The 12,907-nt window shown below is 44.9% G+C and overlaps 1 protein-coding gene across 5 annotated transcripts in view; it reads left to right on the top strand.

The window, feature by feature from the left end:
* LOC126106515 (fasciclin-2) overlaps positions 1 to 12,907 on the top strand; it is a 905,782-nt gene that overhangs the window by 116,789 nt on the left and 776,086 nt on the right. Inside the window, exon 1 of one of the 5 annotated variants that reach the window (XM_049912839.1) lies at positions 12,575 to 12,590. The exons of the other annotated variants lie outside the window; for them this stretch is intronic. The gene's annotated coding sequence lies outside the window, so the exon portion shown is untranslated. Of the gene's footprint in view, positions 1 to 12,574; positions 12,591 to 12,907 lie in introns of those variants that run through there. 5 annotated transcript variants of the gene reach the window in all.

Below are 12,907 nucleotides of genomic sequence, written 5' to 3'. Positions count from 1 at the left end.
TCGTACAGGGAAGATCTGTGCGTATGTGTTCAGCGTAAACGTCAGAGGACTGGCACTGCGCCTGTAATTCGCGAGGAAGTAAATTATTATGCGAGCAGTTCTAATCTGTGTCTCAAGAGTCCAACGGCAGCTTCGTGGAAAAGATTCAAAGGAGTGCTTAGCGGCCAAAACACCTTTATTAAGCCAAAAAATAAGTCGAAAAGATTGCAGTGGACAACGCAGCATAAAAACTGGAGCGTGTAGCAACGGTCCTAGGTGTTATTACGATTACTGTTGTTCCCACAAAATTGGGGATTGTACAGTATGCTTCATTTTACCGCAAGGTGAAAAACAGAAGCAGATGAAAAGGTATCAAAATCCAAGTACAGCATGGTGCAATAGTGTAATACAGCGAATAGAGCCAGTATATTCCTCTAGGAACACACTGCGACAGAAAGGTCGCTAATTTAGCTGGTAACGCAGATGTGCATTCGAAGATTCGGTAGTTGCAACATTTGTGGCTACTTGCCGTGTATCGTAAGACTTGGCCCAGTGGTACACTCAGATTTGTTTGCGGCGTTAGTGATGTTTTTCGATGATGATTTGTTGCCCGTATTAGAAATGAGTCAGTGACTTTTTTTCCGACTGTTTTCGGAAGGGGAGGCGCTGGGAGTCGGGACGACTGGAGACGCGGTTGTTCTCCCGCTCTGGCGCCATCATTAATTGTGGAGAGCGAAGAAGTTTTTCTTGACTGCGTATGCGGGACGGGCCGAGAAGTACGCAGCAGTGTGTGCGTAATGGCGCGTGACTGTGCGCCCCGGGGCACGATGGATGGCGGCCCGACTGGCTCTTAGCGGGGGTGCGACACTGCTTTCTGGGGAAACATAACGCAGCGCGGCCCGCGCCGGCCGTGCGTAAATCACCTGCCATCCTCCGCTGCCTCTCTGTATATCCTCGCGACTTTTCTTTTTCTCCCTTCAGTATGTAGGGCCACATCGATAGCAGGGCGGTGTCGACAAAGTACCCTGCCGAACGCCGCCCTCGCACGGGGCGAGGGAGCCTTCGTGGCCGTCAGTGCGGTCGAGTTTTGTGACGTGACAGTGTGATGGTATTTCACGATCGACAGCATGAAAAGCGGAAAAGCTGAATAAGACAGTAAAATTTTTGCTTCGTGAAGAGGAGCGTGACCAGTGAGATGGCAAACAGTGTTCTACGTCACAAGCAGACTTGGGCGACGTCATACTGGATTTCGTCGTGTTCAGTTGGTGCCCGTAATTTGCCCACCAAATAACTTACGTCCCACGGATATATGCTGTCTCAAACCACGTCCTACGGATATATGCTGTGTCAAACCAACAGCATATTGAGGACCTCTCGAAGACGCGTCGTTATTAGTACGACTTGTTGAAATAAGATGTCGGCAAACTTCATAGTCCGGTTAAGGAATGTAAATACATAAAACTGCAACCAGTCACTTTTCTCAAAAGTCATTTATTATTCCATGAACGGGTTCTTCAGAAGGTTTTCTGAATGTTACATTATTATTTCTAGCATAATGCTGGGTGCTGGCTATTCAACTAACTATTCAAAAAAGTAACTGCCTGAAGTTTTATGAATTGACATTCAATTAAGAGGCCCCCGGTTCTGAAATATGCGTAACGAATAAGCTTAATCTGCGGTTAAAGTTTTCCCGTTTGTTTTCGTATTATAATTTGTGTATTATGGAAGCATGCCATATCAAGGCGTTGAAGTTTTACAAAAAATGTTTTGATCTCCATTGGATTGATTATAATTAAATGTGTGTTAATAATTTATCGGCAAGTCTCCAGGAGGATGTAATACAAAGGAGATAATAGTTGCCCGCATCTTGTGGTCGTGCGGTAGCGTTCTAGCTTCCCACGCCCGGGTTCCCGGGTTCGATTCCCGGCGGGGTCAGGGATTTTCTCTGCCTCGTGATGGATGGGTGTTGTGTGCTGCCCATAGGTTAGTTAGGTTTAAGCAGTTCTAAGTTCTAGGGGACTGATGACCATAGACGTTAAGTCCCATAGTGCTCAGAGCCATTTGAACCATTTTTTTTAGATAATACACTCCTGGAAATTGAAATAAGAACACCGTGAATTCATTGTCCCAGGAAGGGGAAACTTTATTGACATATTCCTGGGGTCAGATACATCACATGATCACACTGACAGAACCACAGGCACATAGACACAGGCAACAGAGCATACACAATGTCGGCACTAGTACAGTCTATATCCACCTTTCGCAGCAATGCAGGCTGCTATTCTCCCATGGAGACGATCGTAGAGATGCTGGATGTAGTCCTGTGGAACGGCTTGCCATGCCATTTCCACCTGGCGCCTCAGTTGGACCAGCGTTCGTGCTGGACGTGCAGACCGCGTGAGACGACGCTTCATCCAGTCCCAAACATGCTCAATGGGGGACAGATCCGGAGATCTTGCTGGCCAGGGTAGTTGACTTACACCTTCTAGAGCACGTTGGGTGGCACGGGATACATGCGGACGTGCATTGTCCTGTTGGAACAGCAAGTTCCCTTGCCGGTCTAGGAATGGTAGAACGATGGGTTCGATGACGGTTTGGATGTACCGTGCACTATTCAGTGTCCCCTCGACGATCACCAGTGGTGTACGGCCAGTGTAGGAGATCGCTCCCCACACCATGATGCCGGGTGTTGGCCCTGTGTGCCTCGGTCGTATGCAGTCCTGATTGTGGCGCTCACCTGCACGGCGCCAAACACGCATACGACCATCATTGGCACCAAGGCAGAAGCGACTCTCATCGCTGAAGACGACACGTCTCCATTCGTCCCTCCATTCACGCCTGTCGCGACACCACTGGTGGCGGGCTGCACGATGTTGGGGCGTGAGCGGAAGACGGCCTAACGGTGTGCGGGACCGTAGCCCAGCTTCATGGAGACGGTTGCGAGTGGTCCTCGCCGATACCCCAGGAGCAACAGTGTCCCTAATTTGCTGGGAAGTGGCGGTGCGGTCCCCTACGGCACTGCGTAGGATCCTACGGTCTTGGCGTGCATCCGTGCGTCGCTGCGGTCCGGTCCCAGGTCGACGGGCACGTGCACCTTCCGCCGACCACTGGCGACAACATCGATGTACTGTGGAGACCTCACGCCCCACGTGCTGAGCAATTCGGCGGTACGTCCACCCGGCCTCCCGCATGCCCACTATACGCCCTCGCTCAAAGTCCGTCAACTGCACATACGGTTCACGTCCACGCTGTCGCGGCATGCTACCAGTGTTAAAGACTGCGATGGAGCTCCGTATGCCACGGCAAACTGGCTGACACTGACGGCGGCGGTGCACAAATGCTGCGCAGCTAGCGCCATTCGACGGCCAACACCGCGGTTCCTGGTGTGTCCGCTGTGCCGTGCGTGTGATCATTGCTTGTACAGCCCTCTCGCAGTGTCCGGAGCAAGTATGGTGGGTCTGACACACCGGTGTCAATGTGTTCTTTTTTCCATTTCCAGGAGTGTAGTTTGTAACACAAGGCCAACGTACTGTAGAGGTTAGATATGCAAGTCACGTCATGCTATGTCCATACAATTTTTTGGTCACCTCCGCGTTTTGTTAAACGTACTGGAACTTTCTTGTCAATTAATAGAAGAATGTTCTCTAATATTCCATGTTATGTAAATACAAGAGCGCTCACACTTTCAAGAGAGAGTTTGATCGATATGTGAACAGGAAAGGGGGCACAGAGCAACGAATGCCAAGATTGCTTTCTACGTAACTGCCCGAGATGATCGCAATTCGCTGTTTATTTATGCACCGAAAAAACTATTCAGTTTTAGGATACACAATTCCTTTGTAAATACTAATTGTCATTGTTTGCAGAATCTCAGACACACACATTAAGTACAGAAAATGTAACAGTAATGCAATTCTGTCATATGATGACATGGTTGAAGACCGTGGCTGTTATTTGAAGACAAATGTTGATGGTGTTGAGACAGCAGAAAAAGGAGCCACTATCAATATATTAGAAGAAATAGAAATACACACACACAAAAACAGCACCCCAGACTATAGACTTAATGAACAAACCGAGTTAGCTAACACCCCTTTCCTGAAAAATTTCCAAAAATTATTTTCCATCCTCCAAAGCAAATAATATTCCTACACCTATCTGCAGATCAAGTAGCAAATTTATATGTTACTACAATTCTCATGATGCTAAATGTAAATAAATAATGTAATGTCTTACCTTAAAAAATTGAACAACTGTATAATTAATGTAACAATATTCGCTCTAAAGCTCACAAAATGAATTTATGTCTGCACTAGTGTAAAAGGCGTTTCAGTTGCATAAGTTGAATATATGGTCTTTTTCCAAACGTGGGACATCTTCATAATGTTACGATACATCATAGCATCTTTGACACTCGTTTATAAGCACTTTGTATGTATCAAAACATGTGGTGCGCGTTAGAAATCTCGCCCTTGTCAAATCTGAAGTGTTCAGTGAGAAAAATTTAGGTGTGTAACGATAAGAATGCAGTGGGAATGTATTCACAGCTGTTCGACGAATGTAATGAAAACAAACATTCCAAACCGACATCTCTCGTAAGTAACATCCAATGAAAATCTGTAACGCAACCATCTGTGCGGCGTGCTTATAATTATGTATTATTTATATTTTAGGATAATTAATCTGTAAAAAACGCACCGCATGTAATGAAAGCAGGAAAACCGTCTGAAGATGAATCATAACGATTCGAAACCGGTAACGGTACCCTTTGAACTGAAAATAAATTTGTGGCTGGTTGCAGTCTCAACACCGTCAACATTTGTAACAGTAATGTTGCAGTAAACAGATGATACCCTGCCCCCTACGAGAGAGGTTGCGCAACGTAGAACGTTCTGCACTCTCTTGTTTCAAGTCTTGTATTTCACATGTTCTAAAAAATTCTGGTTCTACAAGCATTGACCTAGTAAGAATGATCATAGACTTTTTACTAGAAAGTGAGAATGATGAAATGACGTTTACCTTATATGGCATTTTGTATTGCACCATTTGTAATGGAACTGTGTAATGGACTCATTCCACTAGAGAGCGCGACAGGTGGCCCCAAAGTCCCTGTGCCATACTAACACATCAAAATCCACCTGATGTGAAGGTTTAAACCTTTGAAACGCATTGTGGATATACATAAACTGTGGCCGGCTAACCTAAAATGTTCGCATTTAAACTATGTTGTTATTAAGAATCAACAGTAGTTGACGAGATGTGTGTTTTATTTGTGGTGATCATACGAGGTGCATTCAAGTTCAAAGGCCTGCGATTTTTTTTCTCCGGACTGGAAAGAGATAGAATCATGCGCATTGTTTTAAAATGAGGCCGCGTTCATTGTCAATACGTCCCAGAGATGGCAGCACCGTACGGCAGATGGAATTTTACCGCCAGCGGGGAGAATGAGAACTGTTTTAAATACTTAAAATAGAGACGTTTTCCTTACTTTAACAACGTGCAATCATTCGTTTTCTGAATTTGCGTGGTTTGAAACCAACTGAAATTCATCGACAGTTGAAGGAGACATGTGGTGATGGAGTTATGGATGTGTCGAAAGTGCGTTCGTGGGTGCGACAGCTTAATGAAGGCAGAACATCGTGTGACAACAAACCGAAACAACCTCGGGCTCGCACAAGCCGGTCTGACGACATGATCGAGAAAGTGGAGAGATTTGTTTTGGGGGATCGCCGAATGACTGTTGAACAGATCGCCTCCAGAGTTGGCATTTCTGTGGGTTCTGTGCACACAATCCTGCATGACGACCTGAAAATGCGAAAAGTGTCATCCAGGTGGGTGCCACGAATGCTGACGGACGACCACACGGCTGCCCGTGTGACATGTTGCCAACCAATGTTGACGCGCAACGACAGCATGAATGGGACTTCCTTTTCGTCGGTTGTGACAATGGATGAGACGTGGATGCCATTTTTCAATCCAGAAACAAAGCGCCAGTCAGCTCAATGGAAACACACAGATTCACCGCCATCAAAAAAATTTTGGGTGACCGCCAGTGCTGAAAAAATGATGGTGTCCATGTTCTGGGACAGCGAGGAAGTAATCCTTACCCATTGCGTTCCAAAGGGCACTACGGTAACAGGTGCATCCTACGAAAATGTTTTGAAGAACAAATTCCTTCCTGCACTGCAACAAAAACGTCCGGGAAGGGCTGTGCGTGTGCTGTTTCACCAAGACAACGCACCCGCACATCGAGCTAACGTTACGCAACAGTTTCTTCGTGATAACAACTTTGAAGTGATTCCTCATGCTCCCTACTCACCTGACCTGGCTCCTAGTGACTTTTGGCTTTTTCCAACAATGAAAGACACTCTCCGTGACCGCACATTCACCAGCCGTGCTGCTATTGCCAGACTCCTAAAGCTGCCATGGAATCATGGCGTCAGCGTTGTGGAAAATGTGTACGTCTGCAGGGCGATTACGTCGAGAAGTAACGCCAGTTTCATCGATTTCGGGTGAGTAGTTAATTAGTAAAAAGTCGGAGGCCTTAGAACTTGAATGCACCTCGTAAGAACCTCTGCTTTGGTAGTATGCGTTGTTGAAAATGTGTTGGCATTGCTAGGGTTAAAGCTGGCGGGTCGTGCTGATGTACGATGTACACTGAGACACGTTCCGTTTTGTAGCTCTCGGAGTGTAAATGCAGAAGATTGGCTCGTAGAGGCGTGTGTGCCGTGCGGGAGTGGGCAGCGTGTGGAGTGGCAGGCACTAGCAGCTGTCGTCGTGCGGTGTCCTGTCTGTAGGCACCCAAGTCCGGAATTCCAGAGTCACCGCTCCCCAGGAATGCGCCTGCAATGGCAGGGGGGGGGGGGGGGGGGGGGCTGGAGCTTCTGTCCAGTCTGGCAAGTGGTTTGAGTCCTGGCCGCCTCCTGCTGAGGTACAGCGCAGTCAACCAGCAGCTTTCAGAACACGTACGAGGGCTGTTCAAAAAGTATCCGGCTTCCATTTACAATATGAATCTTTGTTCAGATACAACTGTATGACACTCTAGTTGGCGTGGCCGTCGAGTTCGGACTTGTTCTGCGCACTTACGTCACGCATTCTCTGTTAGCCGATGAGCATTTACCAGTGAGTTTTCTGAGCGCTCTGATCTCAGTGTAGCTCACGCGAGCACTAAACGTAATCGTAGCGAGTTGTTCAGCGGATTTTTATTCCATTTGTTGCGAGTTGTCATGCTGATTGGTTGCGGTAAGTGATACATTCCGCATAAGCAAGCGGGATATACGCTTGGAATCGTGAACAGTGCAATCCCCGTCTGTGCCTCGACATGCCGAACCGCCGTAGTTCGTGGATCGGACTATGGTAACCTTCGAGGAAATCACCTTCAGCTTCTGCACACCTCTCTCAAGGCTGCTGCCGCTGCTGGAAAGCCGTGTTTTTTTTATTATGGTGCACAGCTACTGCGTCGAATTCTCCGTAATGCCTTCCCAGTTCTGAAATCTGGCCTCTTTCAGTCTCTCTTAGTTTATGGAAAAGCCAGAAGCCACTCGGTTCTAGGTCAGGTGAATGGGGAGGCTGACAAACCACAGCCGTGTTGTGTTCGGTCATCAGTTGAGAACGGTGAGCGGGTGCGTGAAATTGGTGAAGGCACCAAGTGTGCGCTGCCCACAAGTCGGGTCGTTTGCGTCCCACTGCTTCACAAAGGCGACGCAGAACCTCTCGGTAGTATTTCTTACTGACATTACTACTTTCTGGAGCATATCCGTGATGGACCGCGTCACTGAAGTCAAACGATCGTCAGCATGACTTTGCATTTCTGCGGACCTGCGACGAGTTTTTGGCTCTTGGATGGTGGATGGGATAACTGGAACGTCTTTCCTGCGTTGCGCCCATAAACCTAGGACTCATCACCAGCGTCGTGTCATCTATCCTGCAACACCAGGGTCCATACGTGATCAATCCTCATCTGCGTATGTTGAGGGCCTACCCGAACTAGCTTCAATGTTCACTGAAGTGCGGCCATGCTTGGAGCGATTGTACCACACCATTCTCCGTATGGTACCCCATTGCTTCCTTCCCATACATTTGTCGCGCATTGGCATCATTTCAACGTGAGAATCGCCAGGTTCAAAACAATATGTAATGTAATAACGTTGTTGACTTCTTCTCGTTCTGTCTTTTGCCCACAGTCCACAATTAGACGCCAACCACTCACACTCGTTCACTTGTCAACGGCTAGCCAGCTACTAGTTCTTTACGCAATCGTGAAAAAAAATCAGGCGTGCACACATCTACAAAAACAAAGTGCGCGCGCTTGCCGAGAACATTGTTGGATTCAACAATAAAAAACTAGGTTGGATATTGTTTGAACAGTCCTCGTACAAGTGAAAAAGTCAGTTATCCTAAACACTAACTTCATTGAACCAAGACGTTTGACTTCTCTTTAGCTCTCTCCTGCTGTGGATATGTGAACACGCCAGGAATTGATTCCGCAGTTAAATGACTTGCTGTTCAGATACGCAAGGGGCAGCCGTGAACCCTGAGATGCTTAATCTACGCGTTTTCGGATAATGAACTGTGTATATCTACTGCAACTACGACAAATACGTGTCCGTTGACGGCACTCAACGTTCTGTACACAGAGTTGTAAAACTAGGCTAACGTAGTTTTCCTAGTAGCGTTGGTCAGTTGAGATCATAACCTCGTTACGTGTACGTCAGGTGTGTTGCTGCCGTTGCCTCTTTTCGATCAGTGTCTTACTAGGTTCCCCTAGGAACGGGAAGCGGTGCACCGGATATAAAGGGCCAGCTAACGTACGGAATATTTTTGTTCTACAAAGTTACCCTTCCGTCCGCTACTTAACCCTTACCTGGTATGAATGTTTATGGCGGGGGTCTCAGACCGCCTTTTTAATAAAACCACTGTTTTGGTGAATGTATATTATCAAGACATCCAGTTGTTCGTTACACCTCTTGGAAACAAATTTTATGGAGACTCGCATTTTGTAAAAATGTACAATTTAAAACACTTTGAAAACTAAAACACAGCAAAATTTGCAGTTTATTTTTATTGCATGTACTACTAAAACTGGAGCACAGTTACCTCTCTACTCACTCACAGATTATCATCAGGACGTAGTATTACAGACTCGGAAAATAACTGTATGAAAAACACATTTCATTTACGACAAATTGTATCTGGAATCAATTTTTGAGTTTTTTATTCCCCATTTCAACCTGATCGTTGCTCCCCATAATTCTATCAAGGGAGGAATTTCGCCAAACTTTTATTTTAAAAATCAAGAGAAAAAAGCCCTGAATGTAATTTTAATTGCTTACACTGTGCATGCATTTCACGCAGACTGTTCTACAATTCTCCCACCAAATCGGAACACCAAACTGTTGACAAGGACGTATACTCCCGGCACGAGGGGGGGGGGGGGGGTTGTTTTGCACAATGTGTGTTAGCATTATATACAATCACGAGTTGCTAATAATACAAATGCAAGAGAAGCATAGGGTCAAATTCTGTGTAAATTTCTGCACACCGTCTACATTCCTACGTGACAGACTTGCTGTTATTGATCCTGTACTTGGAAAGTTCTTTCGGGAAAGTGGATATTCTCTACTACGAGCGCTGGTCGCTTTTCAGTTTAAGGACGAACAGTATTTCCGACAGCATTTTCTGTCCAGTTCTCCTATGCTAGTGGACAGAATAACTTCATTGAGCTCGTATTTACATATTGGAGTTATTTTCTGTTTACAAAATCAGCGTACATGTGTAGTTGTTAAATGAGCTTTTATGTAAAACACGTTCCTATAAACAGTGTCTGAGAACTGTAGAATTGGTAAATGTGATGATGTCGGTGGTCTTTGTAGTGTTACGAAAAAAAGATTGGACTGACAGATAATGACACTTCGCTGCTATCTCTCGTTGACAGCGTATTGTAAAGTCGTGTAATTGTGTTGTAGTCACTTGGTGGTGAATTAATGAATGAACGGAAATTTACTGCACTTCTCTCACCATTCACTGTGCTGCTGGTATACTGCATAAATAGTTTCCAGTCAGGAACTATCGCCACCTGTAGAGTGGGTCGCACCGACAAGGAGAGATCCCGGCGGTAGGATCGGCGTTTTGATAACGTCCTTACGGTCATGTAGGTTAAGATTGCAGGTGTCACACCCCGCAGCCATTCACCCTGGTGGGCCTTCGTTTGCGAGAAAGTGACGAAAAAAATTTCGGAATGCACAATAACATTAAAAAAGTTGTATTACGTATTTCGTAGTGTAATGGATAGGATAACAAGTATACACGCAGGAGGCTGTGGGTTCGATTCTCGTCAGGTGCAATAAATTTATAAATTTTTCAATCTTTATCGAAATGACTTTAATCATTTTTATTCGGTTAAATGGTTTAAATGTAATAGTTTCTTTCTATTCCTTTGTTACATTATTATAATTACCGTGTCAACTTTTTCATTTGCTTCATTTTTTCTTTGTCTCATTCTTTTTGCAATCGGAATTTTTGTGAATGGATTGTAACTGTGTTTATCTATTATAATATTCAATTATTTGAAAATTTCTATCTATCAGTTAAAAGCAAACGACGAAATAGTCTATTTATATTGACTGTGCAATGATGTGAAAAATGTATTTTTCATTACCAGATCTGTAATTTTTTGCGTGATAATCGTCATACAGTCACTTAAAACACAACGTATGTACTTAGTTCACTATGGACAAAATAACGTAGATGAAGATTTAAATCAAAGAAGGGTTGGGCTTATACGTAAAACGAAAATCAAGCAAAATGGGACATATAATGAACGCAATAACGTGGGCGAAAAAACAAGGTGATAGAAAATGGAAAAAGAATGAAAGGAAGAAAAATGAGAGCAAATGAAGAAGTTGATATTATGGTTATGTGACAATGGAGTAGAAACAACAAATTAAAGCAATTAATTGGATAAAAATAATGATCAAAGTTATTTCGATAAAGATTTAAAAATAGAATTTACTGCACCCGACGAGATTCGTACTTACAACCTCCTGTGTAATATGACGATTTTAACATTATTACGCACCACGCAAAATTCCGAAATTTTTTTTCATCAGTTATTCTCGAACGAAGGCCCAATAGGGTGAATGGCTGCAGGGTGTGATAACTACATAACCGTCTGGATTGTTTCAACAAGTCTATCCCACGCTGGGGACCTCTCCTTGTGAGTGGAACGACGCACCACAGATCCACAGTATATCCTCTAAGGTGGGTGTCAGTATGTCTGATGGGATAGGGCTGATCATGTTTAAATCTAGAACCGTAATCGCTGTAACGCATTGCTTCACGTATGGTGGAACATCTGAACTTCCATAACACCAATGTGATTTTCTTCTGTTACAGAGGCAGCCAACTTAAGCCTCTTGGCCTCTTTAAGATGTTGCGAGAGCTGTGGGTGGAGTGTTGCATGCGATAACGTCAAGCTGCGAAAAATATGTAAGCCATTGATACTGTGGAGCTTTTACATAACAGCTCGCATAACAACTGTAAATTAATACTGTGTTCATGAACTGAAAATAACTGTACTATATAAACACGGCGTGAGTGAAGTTGTTTTGTCTTCCCATATGAGACGATAGGACTGTAAATGCTGATGAGATGTGGTTTGCCTGTCAACTGAAAAGTGAGCTGTACTTGTGGTGAGGGAAGGTGCCTTTCCGGGAAGAACGCTACAGTACCTTACAGGATCACTAAGAATCAATTGCCCTGTGGCATTGCAGAACAGTTTAGTAATTCGTATCTGTATCTCATGTACTGCTTACTCACTTTGTGGGACTAGTGTGTACTGTGTGCCAGCGATTCATACGACGAGATGCCGAAGTGTCGGTACAACTTTGTGTAACACACTGACGAAAAAAATATTTGTCTCTCCCAGCACGGGAATCACGAAATGTGCGTGCGTAAGGGTTCTGTGACTTGTGGAAGTTTGCGTCGGTCGTGGAGGGGTGTTCCTGTCCCCGAAGTGGTTAAGACGATGATAAACGGGAAATCCGGGTCGGAATCCTGGTCCGGGACAAATTGTCATGTGTCACAAACAGCGGACATCAGTCCAGATTGCAAAACGCGAATGCATTTCCTAACCTTCTAGGAACGTATACACTCTGTACTTTAAACTGTAAACCACGTCAAGATCGACAACGCCCCTTTTGCTGCGTTTGCCTCTAGAGTTGGCTGAGGATCTACGTCAGACATACTAAATCAACCTGTGACGAAACGCGCAGCTGGTTTTTTTTTGTCTTCTCTAAGTATTACAACACCTGTCTAGTATGGATCCCAGATCGACAAGCAGCACTGAAATATTGGCCGAACGAGGGCTTTCAAGACTGGCTTGTGCCTTATATGCGATTTATTTTATATGGTTGTTTCGCTTCGCTCTACAGCAGACATTTAATGGATGTTTCTCTTCTTCACCGCCTGTTTGTCAATCGTGGAATCATGCAATAGTGGCTCTCTTCAACCACTTCGCAGTCATGGTAGTAGTAACCTAAAATAAACTAAATGCATTTTCTTTTTTTGCAGGTAAGCCGCAGTTCCCCTACTACTTCGATCCGCAGCTAGTAAGTAAAACTAGTCAACTATTATCGCTTTTAAATAACTTTGAAGAAACCTTTTATGCCGGGCGGGGTGGCCGAGAGGTTCTAGGCGGTACAATCTGGAACCGCGCGAACGCTACGGAGGCAAGTTCGAATCCTGCCTCGGGAATGGATGTGTGTGATGTCCTTAGGTTAGTTAGGTTTAAGTAGTTCTAAGTTCTAGGGGACTGATAACCTCAGAAGTTAAGTACCATAGTGGTCAGAGCCATTTGAACCATTTGAAACCTTTCATATTGCACGAAGTGACGCCGTGGTCAGCCTGAAGCTATTTCCGTAGGTGG

The sequence above is a fragment of the Schistocerca cancellata genome, chromosome 10 (genome assembly GCF_023864275.1).
Source record: "Schistocerca cancellata isolate TAMUIC-IGC-003103 chromosome 10, iqSchCanc2.1, whole genome shotgun sequence".
In the NCBI taxonomy this organism is placed as follows: Eukaryota; Metazoa; Arthropoda; class Insecta; order Orthoptera; family Acrididae; genus Schistocerca; species Schistocerca cancellata.
The sequence above is the reverse complement of the archived record's forward strand: the minus strand, read 5'-3'. Positions and strand labels throughout refer to the sequence as shown.